Source organism: Octopus sinensis, linkage group LG1 (genome assembly GCF_006345805.1).
Source record: "Octopus sinensis linkage group LG1, ASM634580v1, whole genome shotgun sequence".
Classification (NCBI taxonomy): domain Eukaryota; kingdom Metazoa; phylum Mollusca; class Cephalopoda; order Octopoda; family Octopodidae; genus Octopus; species Octopus sinensis.
This window is the reverse complement of record NC_042997.1, coordinates 69,840,597-69,850,596: the sequence shown is the minus strand read 5'-3', so window position 1 is coordinate 69,850,596 and position 10,000 is coordinate 69,840,597. Positions and strand designations below refer to the sequence as shown.

Below are 10,000 nucleotides of genomic sequence, written 5' to 3'. Positions count from 1 at the left end.
TTTGGTAGACAGAAACTGGCAGAAGCCTACATATATACATATATCTATGTATGTATGTCTTTGCACTTTTGTTTGACACCCACCACAACTTGACAAACAGCGTTAGTTATCCTGTCTTATTCATACTTGTATAAGCTGTTAGACTGCGGCCATGCCAAGGCACTTCCTACAAGCTTTTAAGAGCTGTTATTTACCTGCTCTTTTTAGTGTATGTTATAGACGTGCGCTTTTCTCGTCATATTTCAGGCGTGTATTTTTATTACAATACTTATTTAAATGTTATTTAAGTGTTTTTGAAAATAAGCATTTAAATTTATGTGTGACCACTTACTGTATGCTAGAGTTGATAGTATTTAGATGCAAAATCTCTCTCAAATTACACCATACTGTTTTATGAATGTAAAAATGGATGAGTTGTACATGGTAGCTACATTTGCTAAAAATATCAGCCAAATCTTGTCCTGGGGTCTGATCAAATAAAACAGGCATATATTTCATATGCAGTTTTTTATAAGAACATCTCAGAATAATACAGCCGATAAGAGTACAAAAGAGTTTACTGCACATTATTACGCATGCAGTAAAGGAAGTCAATAGCAAGCTTGTATTTCCTAAAATAATATCAAATATATATAAACTTTTTAATATATTTATGTGTGTGTGTCTGTGTGTATGTGTGTGTGTGTGGTGTGTGTGTGTGTGTGTATGTATATATAAAGTCAGATATGAATATTTTTTTATTTCACCAGTTAATGATATCCATAAGATTACGATCGTTTCGCGGCCATCATGCAAAAATAGTTTATTTTAGTATATAAAATATTATCTGTATTAGTGTATATCTTATAAATTATATAGTAGTATCATACAATTCACAAATTAATACAGGTAAAGAAAGCTAGCTCTTCAGATCACAGAATATCATGGTTAAATCCGTTCTTCAACTCAATATATACATACGAAAGCAAAAAGTCATTCGATTTACTGAATTTCAACTGCATAGGATCATACATTACACCTGTGTGTATTGGTTTACTATGTGGTGTGTAGCCTAGTCCACTAAAGGAGTTTTTTGTTAGTACCACCGGATTAGTTAAATTCATATATTGTACCTTATATATTTACTCTCTTTGTCTCTCTCTATCTCTCTCTCTCTCTCTCTCTCTCTCTCTCTCACACACACACACACACACACACACACACATACACACACAGAGTATCTAATATATTATGTAGAGTGTTAAAATCCAAGGTATGTTTCAACTAGAATTCATAAGGTATGCTTAAGATTTGAAAATACTGGAAAATATTTTGTGTAAAATGATAATATCAAAACGAGAATGAAAAACTTTTTTGGTATTACTTAATCACTATTACAGCTTATTTGCCAATAGGAGTTACAAAATTGTACATCGAGTAGAGAACATGTAACATATCTTCAATTGGAAATCCTTCAGATGGAGGATCATATAATACTATTGGACTCTCTTTCTGGAAAATTTCTAAAAGAGGATATCTTACATGTTTTCTATTCCATGTACAATTTTGTAGCTCCTATTTAGCAAATGGAACACATACAATGGTGAATAAATAATAACAAAAAAATTCCAATCGCTTCTTTTCATAACGTACAATACATATAACTAATATTATATATATATACTCTTTACCCTTTTACTCTTTTACTTGTTTCAGTCATTTGACTGTGGCCATGCTGGAGCACCGCCTTTTAGTCGAAGAAATCGACCCCAGGACTTATTCTTTGTAAGCCAAGTACTTATTCTCTTCCCCAAGATGAAAATGCACCTCAAACGTCGCCGTTTTAACACAATTGTCGAGATCCAGAGCGAATTGCAGAAGGTCCTCGCTTACGGTAAACTACATCCAGGCCGGATCCAAAAGTGGCAGGAACGCTGAGACCAGTGCATTGCTGCACAAAATAACTATTTCGAAGATGATACTGAAACTTAGAAAAATAAGATATTTTTTAGTTAACATAACTAGTAAGAAGAAATTTTGATATCAACTCGTAATATATAATAGCTATTCATCTATTCTCTATAATATCTGACTTGTTTCGGTTACTGGACTGTGGCTATGCTGAGGCCTTGAAGGATTTTAGTTGAATGAATCGAAACCAGCACATTTTTTAAAATGTGGTACATGTTCTACCGGTGTCTTCTGCCGGGCGGCTATGTTCCGGAGACGTAAATACACCAACACAGGTTTTAGAGTGGTGTGGAAGAACACTCACACACAGAAACACACATACACACACACATACGACATGTTTGTTTCAGTTTCCAGCTACGACACACAAAGCCTTTGGTCACATCGAAGACGACTATAGGTGACACGCAGTGGGAATGAACCCAGAACCATGTTGTTGGAAAGCAAATGTCTTACTACACAGTCGCCTGCACCCCACTCCATATATATATATATATATATATATATATATAATATATATATATATGGGGGGGGGTGCGTGTGTGTGTGTGTGTGTGTAATAGATATGTATGAAGGTGTGCTGAAAAGTTCCTGGCTGTAAGGGTATCGCAAAAGGTCTGGCTGGTTGGAGTCCCAAACTTCATAGCTCTTTTACAGAGCTTTGAAAAACTGATGGGGCGCTGCAATAAGTGTGAATCAGAGAGGAGAATATTTTGAATAAATTCATAATTAACTGATCCGCCTTTATTTTCTTTTACCCAAAGCCCGGAACTTTTCAGCACTCCTCGTGTATATAATAAACACACACGCACATATATATAACTAACGAATATTTATATATGATATTTATTAGGTATATGAATATATTTCTGTACACACACACACATATATGTATATATATGTGAGTATGTACGTATGTATGTATGCATGAATGTGTGTATGTACGAATGCATGTCTGTATGTATGCATGTAAGTTTGTATATATATGTATGCATACACACGCACACCCTTATTCGTTAACAAGAAATTATGTTTTAGAAAGACTAAGGAATATAGAAATAAGGGTGCGTAGAGTAAAAATAACAACGAATTGATCCATCAACTCTTGACTGGATAGCAAAGAGTACATATTTAGACACTCCTGCGTAGAAACAGGAAAGCGTTAGCTGTCTGCTTGTTGAAACTGTTACAGTCGTCATTACAATGATCGGTATACGCCACTGTACAGCAACATATTGTGTTGCTTAATACGTATCTACACCTGATAGTCATATTTTTCACCAGCTGACAAAACAAAAGAAGATAAAATAAAAAGAAACAAAAGAAAATGTCTGATTTTTTTTGTATAAAGCTCACCTTATATATGATATATGATTGTATATTAACATATGCATATAAACATATGCATATATGCAAGGAAGGGGAGTGAGGTATATGCAGATGCATGTGTGACATTCGCTATTTGTGAACGCCTCATTAGCTACATGGTATACAAGGGCGAGAAAATCTGTAGGCGCGTGGCACATATCAGCCGTGAGAGTGCCATTCTAATAATATTTATGATACTGCACTCACGATAAAAGACAGATAAGAAGTTTCTTTCTAGTTAAGCATTCTGCCGTAATAAATGTACTTTGGGATGAATGTGTCCTAATAAATCATTTACATACACATATGCATGCATGCATACAAATACACCCTTGCATATATATTCACATATATTGAGATATATTAAACTGTCAGTGATGTTTTTACATCTATTGTCATATTCGAATTATGGTGTGTGTTTATGTGTCTGTCTGTGTGTGTACGCATATACACAAATATGCACATATATGCGTTAATATATGCATCTATACATACATACATACATACATACATACATACATACATACATACACGCACACACACACACCACACACACACACACACACACACACACACACACACACACATATATATATATATATATATATATATATATATATATATACAAACACACACATATACGTATTATCCCATAACACGTGTTTTGAGAAACTGAGCAACTAAATCGCTTACTCAAAATGAGAACATTTCATTCCAAAACGGTCGTTTCCCTGATTGTATACTCTTTCTCCCTCTCTCTCCCTCTCTCACACAAACACACACACATACACACATATATATGTATTTATGTATGCGTGCTTATGTGTGTTTGTGCATGTGCGTGTGTGCGCGCGCATGCCTGTGTGTATACATACGTAACATGTCAACTTTGGAGAAATTCTCGATTCTTGAGTTTATCTCCCCTTCTCATATGGAACTGTTCTCAATTGCCATTTGTTGATCAAGACGCACCAGCCACAGGAACAAAGAATATTAATAAATTGACCATTAATGCTGTATAGAGATTGATATATATATATAAATTAACAGAATGAGATAAAACAAAATCCAAGGTTGTGAATAGTTTTCAGATCATTTATAAAGAGGTCTTATAACTGTCTCCGGGATATTTTATCTATCCCTTCATTAGAGACGGTGCCTGTGAATGTTTAAGGTAAGATATGAAATACAGAATGAAGTAGAGGAATGTAAACAGACGTGAGATACGTAATGATATTGTATTTGCCGTAATATATATGTATATATATAGTGTAATAAATAAAATATATGCATACATACAAACATATATGTACGTACCGACATCTACATGTATATATACATGCATATATAAATATATATACGTACAGGACACCACAAAAAGACGTAAAAATCAACAGAAACGAAAACGGAAAAGCCATTTGGTTACAACAGAAGGACAGAGACGTGGAACAGGACGAAAACGAAAACGGGAAAAACATTATGTACAGCAGAAAAACGAGGTACAGGACATGCTACACAAGGAAAAATTCCCTTCATCAGCTGTCACTAGCAAAGATAGCGTGTTTCGAAGGCAAGACAGGACACGTCTGTCATGCTAAGCTTTCCTACGAGAGAATTAAAATAAAATAACCTCGCAGAGGGGTAAAACGAGCAAGAAAAAAAAAATGTAACACAAAAAGGGACGTAACAAAGAAATGCATGAAAAAAGAAAAATATATATATAAATACATGCACACACACAGATAACTACATATACAACTATGAGGGTGTAAAGGTATATGTATATCTATATATATAAACACACACACACACCTAAAATATAAATATGCATTTTTATGTATATATTATATACATACATATATGTATATATGTACATGTATACATATATATATATATATATATTATATATATATTGTGTGTGTGTGTGTGTGTGTGTGTGTGTGTGTGTGTGTGTGTGTGTGTGTGTGAGTGTGTGTAACTTTGTGCGTGATATTTTTGTGTATGTGTTTGTGTATGTGTGTGTGTGTGTGTGTGTCTATTTGTGTATGTGTGTGTGTCGAATGTAGACTATGAGGGTATGCATTCTAATTTTCAAATGAAATTTGATAAAAGGGGATTCTTTTTGAATCATTAAAAGAAATTTCTGTAATTTTTGAATACTTAATATGAAAATTAGAAAAAAATTAGTTTTGCATTTGAATGAAAATTTTACGTATATTAAAGCAAATTGTGTGTGTGTGTATGCATCTGTATGTATGTAGTCATGCATATATTTATGTATGTGTGTATGTATATATGTGTATATATTCATATAATTTCTTAGCATTAGAAAATAAACTTATGACAATGTGGTTTCCTTTGCGATCGAATATTTCTTAACCCGGAAGAAAGCGAATTACTTTAAATTCCTAATTCAAGCTGAAATGATGAAAACAAGCAAAAAGAATAAAGAAATATTATATATTTCTGAAGAAGAGATATAAACCCAAGGCGAATGATAAGTGACATATATCTCTACCTCTGAACCTTTATATTTACCGACAAATATATCTGTATTTGTTCCAAAGTAACTGGAAATCTACCTGTATAATCTTGTAATTTGCTGCTGTTCCTTCACACACAAAAGCACGCACACACACGCACATGTGTGTACATATGTATGTATGTATGTATATATATATGTATATATATATATATATATATATATATATATATATATATATATACACGCGCGCGCGCGCATAAATTTGACATGGGCATTTCTTTCTTGTCTTCGGACTCAAGGTCAAACGGATGGGTGGAATTGCGCGAAAAATTACACAGATGTGTAGAATGATCCGATGGTAATGCTGGGCTTTGTATTTATTTCATAGCTCCCATGGTTACCAAGATAATCTACTATAGTAATACTATTTTGTTTATGAATGTGAAAGGAACGGGGGATAGATGAATAAGGAAGGAAGGGTGATGTCATACTTGGTAGTGGGATGATGAAAATTATACGCTGAAAGAATAAATCATACAGCGTTTCGACTCTGTGAGAATATATGTGTGTGTATGTAAAAGGGGTATGTGAATGTGTGTGTGTGAGTGCGTGTGTTGTGTTTGTGTGTATGCGTGCGTGTGCGTGTGCGCGTGCAATGGAAGTGGGATGGTTCATCTTTGTTCGCTTAGTATTTAGGTTTGGTTGAATGTTGGTTGTTTATTTTTTGGGGTGGGTGGGTGGGGTCAGTTATTTTTAGCGTTTTGACAGAAAAAACCATTCTAAAATTGTTTTTAAACGTAAGCGTGCCCAAACAAGCCGAATGCTTACGCAGAGCAGGTTCTACAGCCACATCATCCAAACCGACAGGGTGAAACCAGGCTTAACTGCTACATATTCATATATGTATGAATGTATAGACAGACAGACAGACAGACAGACAGATAGATAGATAGATAGATAGATAGATAGATAGATAGATAGATAGATAGATAGATAGATAGATAGATAGATAGATAGATAGATAGATAGATAGCCAACCACACACACACATGTTTACAATATTCTGCGCGGTAAGCTTCGGCGAAAATGACTTAAAAGGCTTTTGTGACCTGGAACTATAGTACCTGACCCATCTGGTGGCTGTTGGCCTCTACTATTTTGGAGGGAAGAGAAACCTTTCTCGACGCAAAATGACCGAAGAATGTTGTAAAGAAGAATCTTCCTAAGGTTCTTTTGTCCTGCTTTCAGGGAAAATTTTCGATATCGGTAAAATATTTTTTTACGTTTGAGGTAAGCGTTCGCATCTGCTTGGATTAATAGTGTGGTCTTGCTGAGTCGGCAGGGGTTCGTCTAAGCCCTTCTTTACTGTGGCAATATTTTTGTTTTCTATTAACCCCTGCATCAGGTCACTGTTACTCTTGCAAACAACTATGAAGCTTATTAGGAGTTCAGTTTGTGTACTTGGCTGCATTTGTTACTGTTCTGTGGTTTATTGCTGTTGGTTATGTATTTGTTATTGGTTTAATGTTTTCTTTTGTGAATATAGTTGTGGTTTTATTTGTGAATAGCTAGCTTTTTGTTGTGGCATTTCTTCTGGTGGTAGTGTTGATGTTGGTGATGGTGGTAGATAGTTTAAAGATAGATTTTTCTTTCATTTTCGTCTTGTCATTTGGCTTTAACAAAGAGCGGCATATTTTTGATTTGCATTTTTTTTTTTGCTCGACGCACATCATATGTGATGAATTCATATTCTTCTTGTTGCATGCTACAGTTTCTGTATCCAAGAAGTCAGAATCGTGTAATTGATTATTTGAGTTGTTGGACCTTCAAAGGAGTGACTTCCATGGCCAGCAGATTAACTGATTCTTGGCTTGCACTTTACATCTCTGCTGACACTGTTTGTGATATAGTTGTTCTAGCTGTGGTAGATTTTCGCTCTAGCTCCTGCTTTTTGGGATAGTTGCAACAGCTGTTATTACCGCTGCTGATATTGTAATTAGTAGTTATGTTTTTGCTGTAACTGTTGATTTCTATTTGCTACTGCTGCTGGTTTAGTTGTTTCAGTGGTTTTGGTAGCAGTGTAGCCTTCCCTCCAGCTCACTCTTGTTTTGCGCAGAGTTGCTCCGGCAAGATTGGCACCTAAATTTTCTGACCTCTGCGATATTTTGGAGTTGTTGCCCGTTCAACAGCTTAATAAGATCAAGAATCTTGTCTAGTGCTAGCGGATTTTCTGACCCAGTTCCGGACCCAATTTTCTTTTTGATATTTTTTTAATATCAAGCAGGTTCTACGGACCTTCGATTACTACAAGTTCCATCATCCGCAAAATGTCTAATTGTGGTGATATGTCTGATTTTTAAAATCTTTATTACACACCGGATAAAGTAAGTAAAGAAAAGTAATTCCTCGCGTTTACACTTTTTCAATTTGTGCCAGCTTTCTGCGAAAAGTTTCCTTTCCACACAGCTATTTTGCCTACTTCGAGTTACAAAATCCTTGTCAGCCCATAACCCCTTTAATCATTTTCCAAGACGTGTGTGTGTGCACCATTTAAAACCAATCGATTTTTAATAGAAACACTACGGTCTAAAACAAATCTTCTGGGTGTCATTTCTATCTGTTCTGAAGGAAGTTGACGCTTTCTCATCTATTGAAGAGCTTTTCTGTGTCGTCCACGTTCCTCTGTTTCCCTTCCAAGGGAGCTTGCTTCTGAAAACTTTGTTACACCTACGAATGAGTTAGTGCTGTTGATGTTAATGCTGTTGGTTTGCCTGTTCTTGTGGATGCTGTTGTTGTTGCTGTTGTGTTGTTGTTTTTGTTGTTGTTGGTGGTGGTGGTGGGTTTCTGGAGGCCGAAGCGAATGTGCAGATGAAGATATCTGGTGTGATAGGCGAAATGGGAAGGATATGGAAATGTTTATGAATACATTGCTTATGTTGGTGGTGTGATTGGTTGGCTATGGTAGAAATTCGTCGATATGGTGGTTATTATATTTCCTGTTATTGTTGTTTCTGCTGTTGGTTGCTGCTGCTGCTTGCTTTCCGATCTAATGATACAAATATGTTGGATTCAGTATCAATGCTGTTTAGCGTGCTGCTCTTTCCTTCATAACACCAATAATATCAGTCTCTCCAATATCTCCCACTTCTCTCATTTATATAATTCTTCTGTCAACTGCATCTATGATGAACATTTTAAAGGAAAACAAACTTTTTCATCTGAAGGCAAGATTTATATAGGTATGTACCTCCAAGAACTTTGGGCTTTAAACAAAAAAGAACTACACAGCAGTTAGTAAATCCCACCACGCTTATAAAAAAGATTTAAATAGAAAAATAATCGCTTTCAGAGTAAACAAACTTTCCGGAGGCGAAGGTAAGCGTGGCTTCCAAGAATGCCAACCATAATAATAATAATAATAATAATAATAATAATAATAATATAATAATATAATAATAATAATAAGAAGAAGAAGAAGAGAAGAAGAAGAAGAAGAGAAGAAGAAGAAGAAGAAGAAGAAGAAGAAGAAGAAGATGATGATGATGATGATGATACAGGAGGAGTAGGGAATGTATAACAAAGAAGGTGATAAGTATTAGTCCAAAAAATAACACAATAATGGCAACAAAAATAAAGTGATTTCTCAAGCTTGTCCAAGTAAACAGGGAAGACGAATTAATATCAACATTACTGGGAGTCATTGCTGTGATGTGCTCTTGGTGACCGCACGAATCTATTATGCATGTACTCACACACACATGTCTATGTATATATGTGTGAGTGTATGTGTATGTATATATATGTATATATACACAGCCTTGGCCCAAAGTATTAAGGCCACCCAATGTTTTGGGGCTCTGCTATCTCAGTGTTAATGAAACTCATGCACATGGTAGATTATGGTATATTTCACAATGTACATTAGTTTTAATACCTGGTTGACCCTCGTTTAACATCTGTTACCGCTTTTATACGGCTAGGCATTGAATCAACTAGTTTCTTGCAGACGCAATTTTACTCCATTCTTCTCCCAACTTTTGGTACATATGCTCTTTATTTTTAATTGTTGTGTTCCTGGTAGCTTCACCAAGAGTTCCCCATGGGTGTTCAATCGGATTTAGATCGGGACTTTGAGCTGGTCAGTCGATGGAAACAATACCCTGTGTCTCAAACCATTTACAAGTATTCTTTGCTGTA

The 10,000-nt window shown here is 35.2% G+C and overlaps 1 long non-coding RNA gene across 1 annotated transcript in view; it reads right to left on the bottom strand.

The window, feature by feature from the left end:
* Positions 1–9,604: 9,604 nt before the first annotated feature.
* The window catches only part of LOC118766264, a 13,605-nt gene continuing 13,209 nt past the window's right edge, over positions 9,605–10,000 (bottom strand). The window contains exon 3 of the long non-coding RNA XR_005002178.1: positions 9,605–9,747. This is a non-coding gene — a long non-coding RNA (uncharacterized LOC118766264). The remainder of the gene's footprint in view (positions 9,748–10,000) is intronic.